This window comes from Lates calcarifer, linkage group LG10 (genome assembly GCF_001640805.2).
Source record: "Lates calcarifer isolate ASB-BC8 linkage group LG10, TLL_Latcal_v3, whole genome shotgun sequence".
NCBI lineage: Eukaryota > Metazoa > Chordata > Actinopteri > Centropomidae > Lates > Lates calcarifer.
The window spans coordinates 11,979,777-11,995,720 of record NC_066842.1 but is presented as its reverse complement, the minus strand read 5'-3'; the positions used below and the strand labels follow the sequence as shown (position 1 = coordinate 11,995,720).

Genomic DNA, 15,944 nt, shown 5'->3' with positions numbered 1-15,944 from the left:
AAGCCTTATGTTCATAGCAGAACAACAGTAACATAATAGTACGGGTGCAACAATCAATATGTAATGTTGTTTTGTGTAATACAGTGTAGGCTAATTGAGATATTGGATTGCAGGTGCCTTATCCGGAAAGTGGTAGCCTACCATTTAAAGATTTAAATCACGTTTTTTTGGTTTGTTTGTTGTTGTTTTTTGGTTCTGACTAAATAGAAATTTAACAATTCTTTTGCTACTTTTGCTTGTTTTATAGGCTACTTTAGAAGAACTATGTTGCTTGGCGGAGCAATATTGTAATTAATGATTGCTAGTTCTACTTTGTTGTGTTACCTGTAGCACTGTAGCAAACTTACCGTTCAGTGCGGTTTAAAACTCAGCAAACGGGAGCATTTGTCTTCTCTATAATCACTCGACGTTGTCATTTTTTATAAAGTACTAAGCCACTGGACGCCATGCACATGTACATATACTTTTTGGCAGAGAATGATTTGCTGAAGTGATTTGTTTTTGTTCAGACACAGCGGCCTCTCGCGGCTTCCGGCTGGACGTGTATGTATCCGAGGGCGTGTGCCAAACGCTGCTCGCCGGCGACGTCACGCGGCAGCGGCTGTCGGAGGAGGCGTGGCTTTGTTCTGCTGCAGCGGAGAAATATGACATGGGGATGAGCGAGAGAGAGAGGAGGGAGAGAGTGAGACAGCCTGATAGGAATTAACGGTTCGTCAGAGGTCTGGACCGAAAACGTTACGATGGGGAGTAATGACTGAAAACAGCACGGTAAGAGACAAACCCGCTTTTGTTTATTTATTTATTTACGTCTCTCCACATACAAGGCCGATTCATGGCTCATTTGATAGTGAACACAATAGGCTGCCACTGCAGACAGGTGCACCTGCCTTTATGCGAGTACGTGCCTCGATGCATTCAACTTCGGGTTCCGTGCGAATTACCTTTTATTTTAGGTCGAAGGCAAATACATCGAGGCCCCAAATGTCATCGACGGTTTGGGATGAGACGTTAGCCGGAATCTCTCAGTTAAATGCTGTAAACATGGATGTGGTGTTGAATCTGTATGCTTAGTCACAGACCTTTGTGATGTAGGAACCTACAGTAGCAATGTAACATATTTATAAATGAGACAGATTAGTACATTTTGAGATGGGAGCCTGTCCTAAAACAAATAGCCCATTAGCTTATTGAGGCTATGAAGCCTTGAAGCCTAGAGTTCTTTTTACAGACATGGAATATTAATCATCACAGTGTATTTTGGGCCAGATGGCTTTACATGTAGATGGTGGGGGGAACATATAACAGCTATATGTTACATATGGTACATTTCAGCAGACTCACTTCTGCCTATCTGATCACCGTAAAATACAGGAAGCCTTTCAATAACTGCAAATACCACTGTCTGGTTTAATTCTGGTCCCCATATATGTTTCTTATTGTTGGCCTGGTTCACATGCCTGTCTGTAATGATGGTGACGGCACTAATTCATTGCTATGGTATTTTTAAAACCGTATTTATCTCCCCTGATAAAGACCTACATAAAAACCCTTTAATCTATCATTAATATCAGCTTATATTTGAGCTGGGTACAATACTAAATAATGTCTGCCACAGTTTTCCCCCCACCGGCTCATTTGTAAGCTGGTGATTTATGTCCAATCAGCCTGTTTGCTGTCTCACCTGTACAACTTATTCAGCCCCCTGTCACCCCTAAATCTAAATTCTTTACTCAGGTGTTTTGAGACGGGCTGCTGACAGTAGTCGAGTCCGATTTTGGAGACAGCTTGAGTAGACGGGAGCAGAGCTACATTAGCAGGGCCCGTGGCTGCCAGGCCAAACCGGGGCCATGCCAGCTCCATGGAGGGCTTCAGTGCAGCAGGGCACTGGGGAGAGGGCGCTTGGCACCTGATCAGTTACCACAGTGAATTCTGTTCCTGTCAGTGGCATTTAGCTACAGAAAAGCAGAGCAGAGATGACGGTTGTTGTTGAACTCAGTTGGGCTTTCATGTCACTGTGGCAGTGCCGCCTTATCAAACTGCTTTTTGACTGATACAAAATGACATTCCTTTGCAAACATCTGTGCCGATTGTGCACTACCTACTTCAAAAATCTCAGCAGAGAAATTACCCTCACAAGCTTTCATTGTATAAAAAAGGGAAGATTGCTTAATTAAAACATGCTTTCAGTTTTAATTTCTTGCACCAGGGTACCAAGCAGTAATGTTGTGTTTTTCCACTGGTCTCTCCGGACCAGGGATCTAATAGAATGATCAGAATAAATCATCTGGACCCTGGAAAGCACCTGCAAAGGGGGCTTAAATCTCCTGTTTCCTTTCAAAAGAATTCCACATCTCCATGTCTGATTCCCCCAAAGTTTAGTCCTTCAGGGGAGATGAAATGAGTCAAGTGGCCATGGTAATCACGGCCCAATCACTGCAGGGCTTTGAAGTGGGCCCTGTTCCTCAGACATCTCTACAGGTGGGGAAGCAATGTTAAGTGTTCTGTCTGCAGGCAGAGGGGAGGTCAGCTAGAGGCCATGGAGGCAGGCAGAGGGGCTCCTCTCGTGCACACATCAAATTAGGAGAGGAGTGGGGGCGGAGGTGCTGCCGGTCACTGTCCCAGAGTCACTGAGCTGTGGCCACATGTGAGTCTTTACACAGGCCTTGATGTTGGAATTATGTCTCCACAGTGAAGCAAACCCATTCTCAAATTTGTGTGTGAATGGAAATATGACCCGTACCTCCAAATCACAGACAAATTAAGTAGTAAACCTTGTGCCATGAGGTTGTAATAAATCCTTTTAACAGTATTCCCTTTCATGCTGTGGTAGAGGCTGCAACCACAGAAGTGTTACAGTAGATTGGAAGGCCAGAGTTTGTGTTTCTATTTGTCTGATTTTGATGTCTGGGTGTCTGGTTACATAAGGGATTCCCCCTGTAGCTTGTAACCACAGTCTTTATGGAACCTGTAGGTTTTTCTTAGGAGATATTTGGAAGACTGGACGTTACCCGTCATGTCATTTTTTTAAAGCAACTGAAGGTAGAAAATCCTTTGAGCCACAGTGACAAGACCTAGACAAGGAGGCTAAGGTGGTATAAAGAAGTGGCAACGGTTGTGGCTGACTGTGACTGGCTGAGACACCTGTCAATCAAGTAAACACCCCCGACAAACATGGTCGCCTTTCACTCAAGAAACAGAAGGAAGTGAAATCAGCGACTAGGGTACAATCCCGTTTTTGAATACATGTGCTGTATTTCGAGAGAGAATATGGGGGCTTTCTCATTAATATTGTATACAAACAGTTTTCCTAAGAGTCATTAGGTGAAGCCTGTTTTAAGGCCTCAGCAGTCAGTCATACTGGCTGCTGTTTGATTTCTAAAACTAGGAATAAACCTCTCACAGCCCAAACTAGTCCTTTTTACCTGACACTTGAAGATCGAGTCGCTGAAACCAAAATCAGTTTAACACACAACTGAAAACCACTGGATTATGTGCTTTTTGATGATCAGACATTATCTCATTCTGAACCAGATAATGCTTTGCCACACTTCAGCTGCATGAACTTTAATAGCATGTGTGGATTTACACTTTTTTGACTACAATATAATTTCAAGGTTTGGGGCTAAATTATTTCACAAAGGATTTAATTTTTATGTTGTTTTACCAGAGTGCATGTGATTATGGTTTAGCAATGGTCATTGAATTTCCAATTAACCCAAGTTTTGCAAGTTTTGCAATAGAAAATGGTTCTGGGAACATTTTATAATGAACAAAGCTTTGACTTTTGAGTTGCTGCTTGTTAGATTAAAACAAAGACATATAAACCATTTTAACATAGTATTCTCATTTTTATAGTTCCACACAATGTCCAAGATTTAGCTTTTGTCACCCATGAGATGGTGTTATGATCAAGGCTGAGAGTGTGACACCTTCAGCAAGAATGAGACCCCACAGGTTGTGTGTTTGTAAGTGACAGACAAAGATTTTTCTCAGCCTTTATCTAAATGTGACAGAAGCGGCAACAGGAGTTGGATGTTATGCCAAGAAGATATCCTCTGTGACAGCCATAACCTGCGTATGTGTGTACGTGTGTGTGTCTGCACCTCCTGCACCTAATTGCATTTGCGTTGCTTTGCTTGTCTGGTGCTCAGTCTGGGAGCAGGCTGGCTGCTGGAGACATCAGCCATTGTAACATCCTCCCCACACGGCCCAACGGGCACCACCATCCCCTGTCCTGCCTCGAATCAGCAAGGGAGCTGTTTCTAAATCAAACAGAACACTGTTGCACAGGATACCCTTGGTGACTCAATTTAGATTCATGCAGGCCCACAGTGTAGGTCATTTTCATTCATTCAGAAAAAGAGGTCAGGCCTCCTTTTCTCTACAAAACCCAGCTGTATTTGTTGGAAACTCAGTGTATCTCCATTTTGTCTCATAGTTTATTTTCGCTGAAGAAGATATTAAAAAGGAAATGCAGGTTAGACACTACCTGGAGAAAAGAAGAGCAGTAGCGCTGTTCAGCTTGCTCTCTACGTTATTCATTTTCTTAAGTAGAGAAAACAAGTGCTCTGCTGTCTGTCACTGTCTCTGCCCTCTCTTTCATCTTTACTCCATCAGATACAGTGCATCTCATCATGTCTAACAAAACGCATTAATGGAAAATTGGGGAGTAAATTTGACCTTTCTTTCAGCTACAGTAATATTTCTCTTGTCTCTGTTGTTTCTTCTGTGGCGAGATAAATAAGAGATATGAGATGACTTAAGGAGGCGGTGACCTAGAGTTGTTTTTGTGGACTATATGTTTTGCAGGAAACCTATTTTGATGTCACCCTCTGTTAACAGTCATAGTATTGCACATACACACTCAGAGTTGTGTTAATTTCACAAGAATATGTGGTGGAGGTCTGCTCTGATTATTCACCCTGCTGCATCTTTCCTCTCACTGCTTTTTTATGCCTCTCCCACACACTCTCATACCTTTATCTGTCATCCTCCACCTTCATACTTTAGGGTCTGAACCCAGTGTGAGGTCACTTGTAGATGGGGTCTTGCAAAAAATGATAATATGTTTTAAAAATTAATTCATATTCACATGATATTTTTAAAATAGAATGCACAGATACCCCATGTTTAGCCTGACAGCTCTGTATTTGGAGTCGCTGTTAACATTTTAGTACTTTAAAATCATAATGGTTAAGGTTTCAGTCCTAGTAGATTTAGTGATGTTGTAACAGCAAGAGCAGTTTAGCACTACATTAGCACAGGGTCCCAAAATTCTAGGGGCAGTGAACACTCCTTGAAGTAGCCACAAGAGTGGCGGATTCTGCCATTAACAATAAAAAGGTATTGCATAGAGATTTTGTTACAGAGTGTAAATATATTAAAAATGTCAACCAGAAGAACCTGCACTCCATTAACAGCTGTTTTGGGGTTTGTTTTACAGCTAAACAATAACTGGTTGATGCCACATCAGTGACTTAACATGATTCCAGACATATGCTTAGCAAATCCACAAAGAGCTGGAAAAGCTGTCGACTTTGTACTACACAGATAACTCCTGCTGTCAACTCAGAAATTATATAATGATAATAAAAAGGTATACTATCTTTTTGGCTACTTCAAAACACCCTGGAATTAGGAACTTGTATCAGATCAGTGAGGTACTTAAACTGAGCGCTCGTTGTTTCTAAAACCCTTTTTTTTTTTTGGTGAAAATCCTTTGAGCTATAAAGGGGAAACATTTTTGCATGTATGCATCATCAGTCACTACAACATCATTAATCAAATGTTAATTGCTGATACTGGTCTGAGTATGACACATCTTTCCTCCACAATGCCCCAACACCCACTGAATGCCCTTTCTGTGGGTGCACTTGAGGCCAGTTTGGAGGATCAGACAAAGATACTTAGCACAAGATTAATTTTTTCATCCAAGAGGACAATGTAAAAGTATAAGTCAAAGATCTTTGCAGGGGCTCAAACTCCATCCTAGTCTTGGGTAATGTGAGTAAATGGCACAGACATCAGATTTATTGTATTCTTCTTATTCCAGCCTCCAACTGGTGAGCACAGTGTCGCAGTTTGTTTGTCAGATAAAGTTGGCTGTTGCAGTTAGCATGAACTCCATTTCAATAGCTAATTATTGTTCCTTCAGCTAAACTGACCGCAGCAAAGTACAGGAAGCACTTGAGGGCCTGTGGTTCAGGCTCATATGTAGCTCCCCTCAACAGGTATACAAATGTCAGATGACATGAGTGAGCAGTGCATTCAGTCCTGTTCTCATCTTTTTGAGCAATTTTATTTATTGGCTAGAGCGACTTTATGGTTATTAGCATCTGGAGAGCCTAGAGGCATTTATCTATTAACTCGGATAGGAATACATTGGCCACAGTCACATTAAAATTATGTGTTGTGGTTCAGATTCTTAAATATTCATACCAAGCCAGTCCAAAGTGGCTTGATGGGGTGTATACAAGCAATGCTTCTGTGCATGTATACCTTTGTGTGTGTGTTGTTTAATTTGATGAATGCACACAACAGGTGAAAACAATGGCAATGACACACGTTTTCTTTAATTTTTATGGTGGGGTGTTCAGTTGCTGACTGAAGCGAGAGCTGTGCCCTCTCAGTAGTTGTGGTAATTGTTAACTAGTACAAACATGGTGAAAGATTCACCATTGCATTCTTGTGGTATAACCAGAAGGTATACCCACAGGGTCTTAATGTCTTTTTCTTCAGATGCTAAATTAAGAACAAGGTTATGTGATATTGCCCTTTCCACCCACTTGAATGTACATGCACAACCATGCAAGCACCCACGCACAAAATCCAATAGTGATGCCACACTGTAAAATACAGGTATTGTAAGATGTAGAGTCTGATATATAACAGGTGTCAAAGCAGTCTCTTGTAGTATTACCTTTCTTATTGGAGTTTCTGTTTCTGAAATAATTAACCTCTTATTTCCAGGGGTCACTGTAGGACACTGTGGCTGCCCTATGATCGAAGCAGAGTTTCAGCCGAATGCAATTATTTCCGTGATATTTCCATACATTTCAGATGTTTGTGTAAAGCTACAACTGTAAGAGCTTTAGCCAACATGACGTTGTGGCCTGCTTTGCAGTAAATGCTGTTTTCTTGTTTTTTTCCATGCTGCCAAAATGAAATAATCATTTTGACAAGAGAACATGAAGTACTGCATAGCTGCTGAGCTTACCTATATGTTGCTGTGTGAATGTGTGCGTGTGTGTGTGTGTGTGTGTGTGTTTCTGTGAATTCAGAGTACACACCATTATAACTAACTGTATGTATCCTCCGGGCTCAAATGTAAAAATATAGTATACCCTCAATTATCACTAATCTTTAGGTGATGACAGTAATCTTTACAGACAAAGCAAATCCACATTCATATTTACAGCAGAAATCTTCAAGTGCTGACCTACATGTAGGTCTTTGTGCCGGCAAGGTTAGTGGATGCAAGCAAAAGATTCTGTGTGTTCAACACTTGAGAGGACACCCTCCCTCAGCACAAACTCAAATAGGAAACACCAGCTGGCTTCAGCTAGTTGGACTGTTTATCTTCAGATTCAGATAAAAAGCAGTTCTTTATGTCTCCTCTGCTTGAAACAAACACTGTCATTAATACACCTAATACAGGCCACTAAGTGTGTAATTTATATCCACGACTTACTGTTGACACTTTTTCCCCCTTCTTTGGCATCTTCTTCAAATCAACAGAAAGTCAGGAACCCTCTGCTTTGGTAAGGCCTTGGTGTATAGTCACAGCTGTCTGCTTGTGGCAGGGCCCGGTCGGGAAAAGAAGTATTGGCCACTGTTGTGGTGGCAGTGGGGGGGCTGTAGGGATTGACATTTTAAGGGGTTATGATCTTGTTCTGTGCCCCTCAGCAACCAGTTCTTTGTTTGGGTGCATGCTGCACACACACAGCTGAGCTGTGTCTGCAGCTCTGTTGGAACTAGAGATGTGACTTGACTGTAGGGTCAGACAGAAGAATTATCAGATGCTTTGTTAAATGGACTTATTGCTTGTAGTGTAAATACTGAATGTATTTTTTGGGGGAATGTATAATTTGCAGCCTGATGTTTTTGTGCCTGTAAATCATTTAAATCACAGGTAAGGCAGTAAAATTTACAGTTGTGATGGTAAATTTAAATCCTGATTAATTTAGCTTAATTACTTTGAACAAAAATAGGTTTTCTAGAAGCACGAGTGTCCATCAGGTATACACACAGTGCAGTGTTCACGCTGTCCACTGCAGCATTAATCAAAATTTACCTCAAATATTAATGTGATGATGCATTTAGTGCAAATTGACAACAACTCTCCACTCAGTGCATATGCTGTGCTGGCAGTGTGCAGCGCAGCAATGAGATGTAAAGTGACATTATTGCTTCCAGCAGCATCTTTCTCACAGCATGTGAAGAGCTGCTGCACAGAAGCTGGGCTCTTTTTTTTAAGTTTAAAGAAGGATTAAGAGAGTGAAAGAGAAAGTATTTATGCAAGTGTTTGTGCATGGCTTCGTTACAGACGCTGTCTAGAGGTCAAGACTTAAGAGTATTACACTCACTTTCTGCCTCGTATCACACAGGAGTGGTTAGCGTTTGACTGACGTACAACAGAGTCAGTCTGTCCACCAACTTGGCGCTCTCTCCCTGCTAGTCTCTCCATCTTCTCGTCTCTGGAGGCAAGGGCTCGGCAGTTGATTTCTCAGGGTGTGGGGGTGCTCTGAGGTCGCAGCAAATAAATGCCTTTTTCTGTGGCTCCTGGAGGCAAGGACAGTCCCACCAGTGAATGGAGCATAATGGAGGGATAAGGAGGGGACTCAGCACACTCCGAGGTGGTGACTGGAAAGAGAAAGAGAGAGAGGGAGAGACAGCTCTCAAAAATCAAAATGGCTAAACTTGATGAGCCTGAAGAGCCCTCGCTTGAACATGTCGTCCCAGGCACTGATTGAAACACGTCATACATTCCACGGGCCAGCTATGATATGGTCTAGCATGCACTCACACATACACGCACACATACACACGTTTACACATGTACGTTGTTTCTTACTGGTAATGCACATACACAATCGCCACAAATACAGGCTTGCCATTGTGGCTGCAGGAGGAGGAGGAAGAGGAGGAGGAAGGACAGAGATTGAGGCTGACTGACTGATATGAAGGATGGATAGCAAGTGGTGCTTTTCACTCTCCATTGAAATTCACTGATTGAATCTTGTGCTCTCAAGCAAGGACTTTGAAATAGTGGAAGTGCTTAGTTTGTAGTTTGGTGAGACATTATAATATCCCATTACATGAATTTCCCGTGCCACTTAAGTGTGTCGTGTTATGAAGCACACTAATGGATTGTGTTGATTACTCACAACTGATGCAAGGTGGAAATGTTCTGTTTGACTGGAATTGTGCCCCCCCCACCCCCGTCGCTGTATCTTTCCTGTTTCTGCCTTTAGTCATTGAATTACATCAATAATAGCGGTGCATCAACATCATTTTGTCTGGTTTTAGAGTTTCCATCTTGGGGTGTATTAAAATTGCAAAAATGTATGTATGTATCTATTGTGGTAGGAAAAACAGACTCTTTTTTTCCCCTCTGACCATAACTGAGAGGGTGGCTTGACATTTTGCTGTGCACAGGCATGTGAATAAGCACTGGATAAGAATGAATGCCATCTTTTATTAGCTGTCTTCTATGTTTTGGCAGCCCTTTGTGGAAGCACTTGCTCTGTTAGCTTTGAGATTGGTAAACACACTGAGGGCAGACTGAGGAGCAAAACTGCAGTGGTTAGTGTTTTTGCATACACACACACACACACACACGCGTGCATGTTTGCGTTCTCACACATTCATGTGCTACAAGGCTGAGGATCATAGGATGTTGAACGCAGCAGTTTCGGCCTGTTGGTGCTTTGCCCCACTAACCGCATCTCAGCTCTCTCTCACACACATACACACACACTGGCAATGAAACCACATTTTGCCCCAACAGAGCTGTTTGTCCGAGCCAGAGTGTAAGATTTTTATTCCCTGCTTGGCCTGAAGAATCCAAAATATTCTGTGCTGCAGAGGAGGGATCAGACTCTTTGGGGTTTCAGTAACTTTATTTGTGTTTAACCAACAAGCCCACATCTCATGTCCAACCCTTGCAGGACAGATCTTTTGCCAGTGTTTTGTAAACCAGGCTCAGGTTTCGGGTTTCAGAGGTCCTGTTGACACTTTGGTCCACTGCTGCCTACTATACTGGGCTGTGAAGTCAGTTAGTCCTTGACAAGCAGGAAGCACTGAATCCGTCACTGCGATTAACTGAGATCACTGAGATCTCATTCATAAATGTTTGTATTAATTCCTTTTTAGTTCCACATTTCCTCACAACAACAAACTGTATGTCTGTATGATAACATGTGCTGCATCAGTGAGTTATATTTTTTCAGAGAACAAACAGCATCATACATCAGCAGAGAAATGATTACATATAAAAAGATGGATCATATAGACCCATCAAACCACCATGTATAGCAATAAATTATTATTTTCAATATTAGTTTTTGATTATTCTTTTAGACCATAAATGTAGAAGAAGAAATCTACAAGAAATTGGAGAAAAAATGACAGGCTATTACAAGCTGCATCATCAAATCACTTGTTTTTTTAAGACCGACATTTCAAATATTCAATGTACAAAGATTAGAATATGAAAAAGAGATAGGTGTAGCATGTAGCATGTAGCACATTTTAGATGCTTAAGCCTGCTATAGATTTACATTAAATATATTTAATCCCTAAAGATCTATAATAATAACTAGAGACCAGAGCCACAATGCCCATCATGGGTCGTACCACACCCATCTTCTAGCTCAGCCTTCATCTTTAAGTCAACTACACATCTGGGAAGAAAAAAAAAACATATCCACAGACATACAAACACCTGCCAAAGTACTGAAAACTACTTCTGTGGTTGTTCCAGCTACAGCAGGTGTCTCCAGGATTGTGTCTCCTCATTTTGACATGACAGACACAGACACAGACACACACACACAGACTCACAAGGTAAAAACAATACTGGCCCTGCTATCGTGGCTGAAAATTGAGAAAACCCTCCTCAGCTGCTAGGCCTCCTCTCCCCTCCTCTCCTGGCTAGAGGTGGGTTGGAGGCTGACACCAGATGTTCCGCCACTGGCAGGTTCAGCAGCAGCGGCTCGTCACAGTGTGACATCCAGTCTTTATAAAAAGGTACAATTCATCTGCCATCATCAGACTAATCAATTTTACACTTTGTCAAGTCAAGATGGCCCGGCAGCAGGAGGAGGGCGTGAAGAGACACCTTCACCAGAGACACCATGACAGGATTTACTTTGTGTTCAGTTTGAGATTGTTTCTTCAGCCTTAACGCTACAGCACATATTAGAGTTTGGTGGGTTAAAGAAGCATCATCATATTTTATAAGTCAGTAACAGCCTTTTCACCTCTTACAGTCAGCGCTGTGAGATAGGTTCTGTAGATGGAATTAATTCATCCCAAGTGGGAAATTTCTTTCTGCTGAGGACTTCACACTGAAAAAATATGGACACCCCAACACTTAAACACTAATCAGCTAATACTGATGAAATATTTGGGATTACTGGACTTTTCTTTGTTCTGTGTATCTGGCCCAGACAATGTATTGTGATTCAGAGGTATTTCCACAGTTAAAAATTTAAGTAAGACCCCATTTCTTTAATGACAGAAACCTCTGTCAACCAGAATAGCGTGTTAAACTGCATAGTATTGTTTGGTGTTTCTGTTATTTTGTCCCTCCTCAGCATAGTATACTGCTCTGATGATAGGGTTGTTTGAAATGGAGGTGGAAGTAGGAAGTGGAAGCAAGTTTATGAAAATGGGGACAAAAAACTCAAGGAATGTTTTGAGTATAAATTAATGATCCTTAACAGCGTGTAAAGGACGGGTATTCCCCTAACAGCATCAGTGTTTTATGCTGTAGCATACAGTCCACTTTGTTACACACAAGTGTGCTCTGACATCTACGTAAATGTAAAAACATAAAAATCGAAGTCACAATAGAAGCAGGCTTTTAAAAGCTTATTCAAGAGCGTAACTGCAAATGTATGCGCTGCCGTTAACCTCGGACGCACACGTATGGGATTCACTGCCCAACCATTTTCCAGCTCTGGAGGAGATGCAGTGCAAAGAGTAGAGTGTAAGTGTTTGTACAGTATGTTCACCTCCCACCTGCTGTGTATCTCCCTTGCATGTGGGCGATCACCGCTCACTATGGAGACAATTATCTCAGCTATAACTCATCCTATTACGGTAAAATTGCAACATACATACATGCACATCATGGAAAAAAATAGCCTGTAGCACATCTGCTTGTCACAGTGGAAAAGAGAATCTGCATTAAATGACAAATAAGCCTCTATGCTTTCGGGAACCAATCGTGGCAACACTCTTCCTGTGATTGTCTGTGTTGCAGTCTGAAGTACTCACAGAGTAAATTCCTGCAAGTCTTCATTGTTAAGTTTTTGTCGATTCACTCGCAGTAAGTCATTTCACACTTTCTAATCAGCCAACTGGTTTATCTGCAGTTTAAAGTAGTGAAGCTTCAAATGGTGTTAAACATAAAAAAAGGAAGTGGTGGGTGGGAAGCTGCTGTACAGTATTAGCATGCATAGTGTAGGGTGATTTTACATTTAATTATATCTGAGGTCGAGTTAAGAACAGCTGTGGGTTTAAGCTTTTTTATTGTTTCATAGGTTAAGAAGAGGTACAGTATTACTCCTCTGAGAAAAGGTTAATTAGATTTAAACACCTACAAAGCCCCTCATATGATGAATTCACACAGGTAGGTTTATTATTGTCTTGTGGTGTAAAATGTTCTTGTAAACCCTAATTGTCAGCTGATAATTATAGATTTAGTGTGGTAGTAATTGTTTTTAAATATACACATGGCACGGACACTATATTTTATATGTCACTTAATAACAATTGTGCCGCTCACAGTGAGTTAGATTCAGCAGCTCCCCAAGTGGCTCCTGTGTCTAGTCTGTTTTGCACAGTGCTTTAGCTTGCATTGAAATTATGGCTGTATAAAAAATTTATTTGAGCTCACATACATTAAGTACGTTTTTCATTTATATCAAATCTGACGCTAAAGGCTACATCTGATGGAAATTAAATTAAGGAACAGTTTGAGACTCATGGATTTCATATTGTATTGCTGCAGTAGTCTGTGAATGGGTGCTGTTGTGTATTGTGATGATGAAGGATAATTAAGAGGACGGTCGTCCTGTTTGTGCAGGCAGATGATTAAGAAACAAGATCAGCGTCTCTTGTTTTCTCACCATCTACAAACAGGTCCTCGTAAATATAGAGGCACTGCGGGCAGAATGCTCACGGGTCAGTGGACCATAGGAGGTAAACAATGCAGTGTGCGTGTGCCCATAAGGAGAATACAAAACCAGACTCTGTTCCGTTGCTAATTTGTCTTTTGCTCTGAAGTATAACAAGATTGTAAGAGACACAACATTAGAGTGAAAGTAGCCGGGTGCAAGGCCACACATTTCGCACAGTGGTTTCAAAGTTAAGTGTTTGTATTGAAGCCACAAGATCAAAGATAGAGCCTGTAGTGAACGCTGCCTGCTCATCTCTGACACAAATAAACAGTGCAAGCATACACACTTGTACAAGCCTAATTTTTAGGTGCACAAGTTTGCAGTAGGTACTTTCAATATTGTCACTGAGATGTTTTTCTGTTATTCTAGTTTATTTGTAGATTTTTTGTAATATTACGTATTTGCAAGTACTTTGGACATGAAAGAAATCAGTGATGGAGGATGTATAAATAAAGTCTATCTTATTTTAATCTATTCAGACCACTTACTTGAGTATTATTAGCAAATAAAACATTAAATAATAAAGTCAGGAATCAAAATCTTTACGTAAATAAATTGACAGAGGTATTGGCAACAAAATGCACTTAAAGAAACAGATGTACAAGTATTGATTTCAATGATTTCAATATCACTCATATTTGTGTGATATGATTATATTAAGTTTTACATGTAGAATGTAATGTAAAAAGTGTAATGTAGTGGATTAAAAAGTACAGTGAAATGTAGTAAAGTACAAGTATAAAGTAGTGAATAATTGAAATACTGAAGTACTTCAGCATTGTGTACAGTCCTTGGGTAAACGTACTTAGTTCCTTTCCACCAACAGAAGGATTAGAGCAAGGCTTACAGTATAGTTATGCTGACACAGTGAGGAGAATTTGAGTTCATACAGGGTTTGGCTGTAGCTCATGTGACAGAGTTTAGACATTATTTGTAAGGTTGGTGGTCTGATCCCCAGCTGCTTGCGCCAATGTGTCAAAGCAGAAGTAAGAAGAAAGATTTTACTCATATTTAAATGTTAGTCATGATCTGGCATGAGCCTTTTGTAATGACTGTGACCAGGACAAACTTTCTATTTTGGAACTTCTGCTTCACTATATAACACATATTTAACATATAGCTTTTTACTTCAGGACAGCATTAGTCAAGTAACTTCTGCCTGAGTAGAATATTGTTGTACTATTTCCAGACCTGCTGATTATCAGCAGTTCTTCTAAATATGTCTTTTATGGCCATCAGTGACGTGTTGGTCTTGCAACAATGGCTGAAGTAGTGATAGTTGCTCCACAGTTGTTTGTCATTGTTTATACCAAACTATATCATTGTTATTTTAAAGAGGGAATCTGTCCAATTTCAAAGGTAACACACAGTGCTGTGGACACAGTTGCTGTAATAGATTGTACAAATAAACAGAGAACACAGACAGTATATGAACCTTTTTACTGTTCATGTGAATTATGCATGACACCAAAGGATATTTCAGTCCCACTTAGGAGAGCTTTGACACCAGCTCATCGGCACTTGCCAGTATTCTGCTGAAAGGGTGGTGTGATCCACCGGGGACGATGGCAGAATATCCACTGAGTTTTCCACTGTGGCTGCTTTCGCACTCTCCTCTCACTGTTTCCATGCGTGTTTGTCTCCACACACTACATAATCACATCTCTGCCGTGCTGCGTCAATGTGGGACGATCCCGGAAGAGACCAACAACCCCGGCAGAGACCTTCTCTGCCTTCGCCAGCATCAGCATGTTAGCGTTTCATGACGTAAAAGCGCAGAGCATGAGGCTGGCTCTGCACTTTGTTGTTTGCAGTGTGGTATATACACCTGCGTCCTAGTGTGAGAACCTGAAAATGTGATTATGCAGATGATAATAACTGTAGGGTGTGGGGTGTCATTACACACATCACAAGGCCTTTGGAGTTCTGAAAGTACTAGAGCATAACACCAAGTGATGCAGTTTCATAAAGCACATTTTATTTAAAAAGGTGGAGAATTAGGAAATTAATCTTTGATTTTCAGTCAGTAATTTAATAATAATGAAATGGTAACTGTTCAAGAGTAATACTCTTGTCAGTTGGATGAACAGGCAGTAGACAAAGTGGTTTCTAAATGACTTTATGAAAGTAATGGCTTGAGGGGTAATTTTGGATTAGCGTATTAACACTGATGCAGTCGCACATGTGTGTCAGTCTGGTGTTTTACAACAGCTTTTAAATCGAACCCAGCCAATCAGAACTAAGGGCTGTAACTTTCTCTTTCAGGATTATAACTTTAATTATTTCTGTGCATGTGTGTGTGTTTCAGGGTTCTCTGCATCCCCAGTGTCTTCCTCTGCACTGCAGCCTCTGAAGCCATGGACTAGAGCTGCGTCTGGTCCTGACAGTCCCGTGGTCATCAGATGGCTTCTCAACAACCCTCAGCAAAAATACAGAAAGTAGGTTTTAAAAAAACAAAAAAAGAAGACAAAAACCAACAATGAATTGTTCCTTTTATCCAAGCCTGATTTTTAACTCTTTTCCACAGACCTCCAT

At 41.0% G+C, this 15,944-nt stretch overlaps 1 protein-coding gene across 3 annotated transcripts in view; it reads left to right on the top strand.

Moving 5' to 3' along the window:
* Positions 1-352: 352 nt before the first annotated feature.
* Positions 353-15,944, top strand: part of otud7a (OTU deubiquitinase 7A) — a 36,652-nt gene continuing 21,060 nt past the window's right edge. For all 3 annotated transcript variants that reach the window (XM_051073361.1, XM_018680535.2, XM_051073360.1), the window contains exons 1-2: positions 353-768; positions 15,718-15,847. The gene's annotated coding sequence lies outside the window, so the exon portion shown is untranslated. The remainder of the gene's footprint in view (positions 769-15,717; positions 15,848-15,944) is intronic.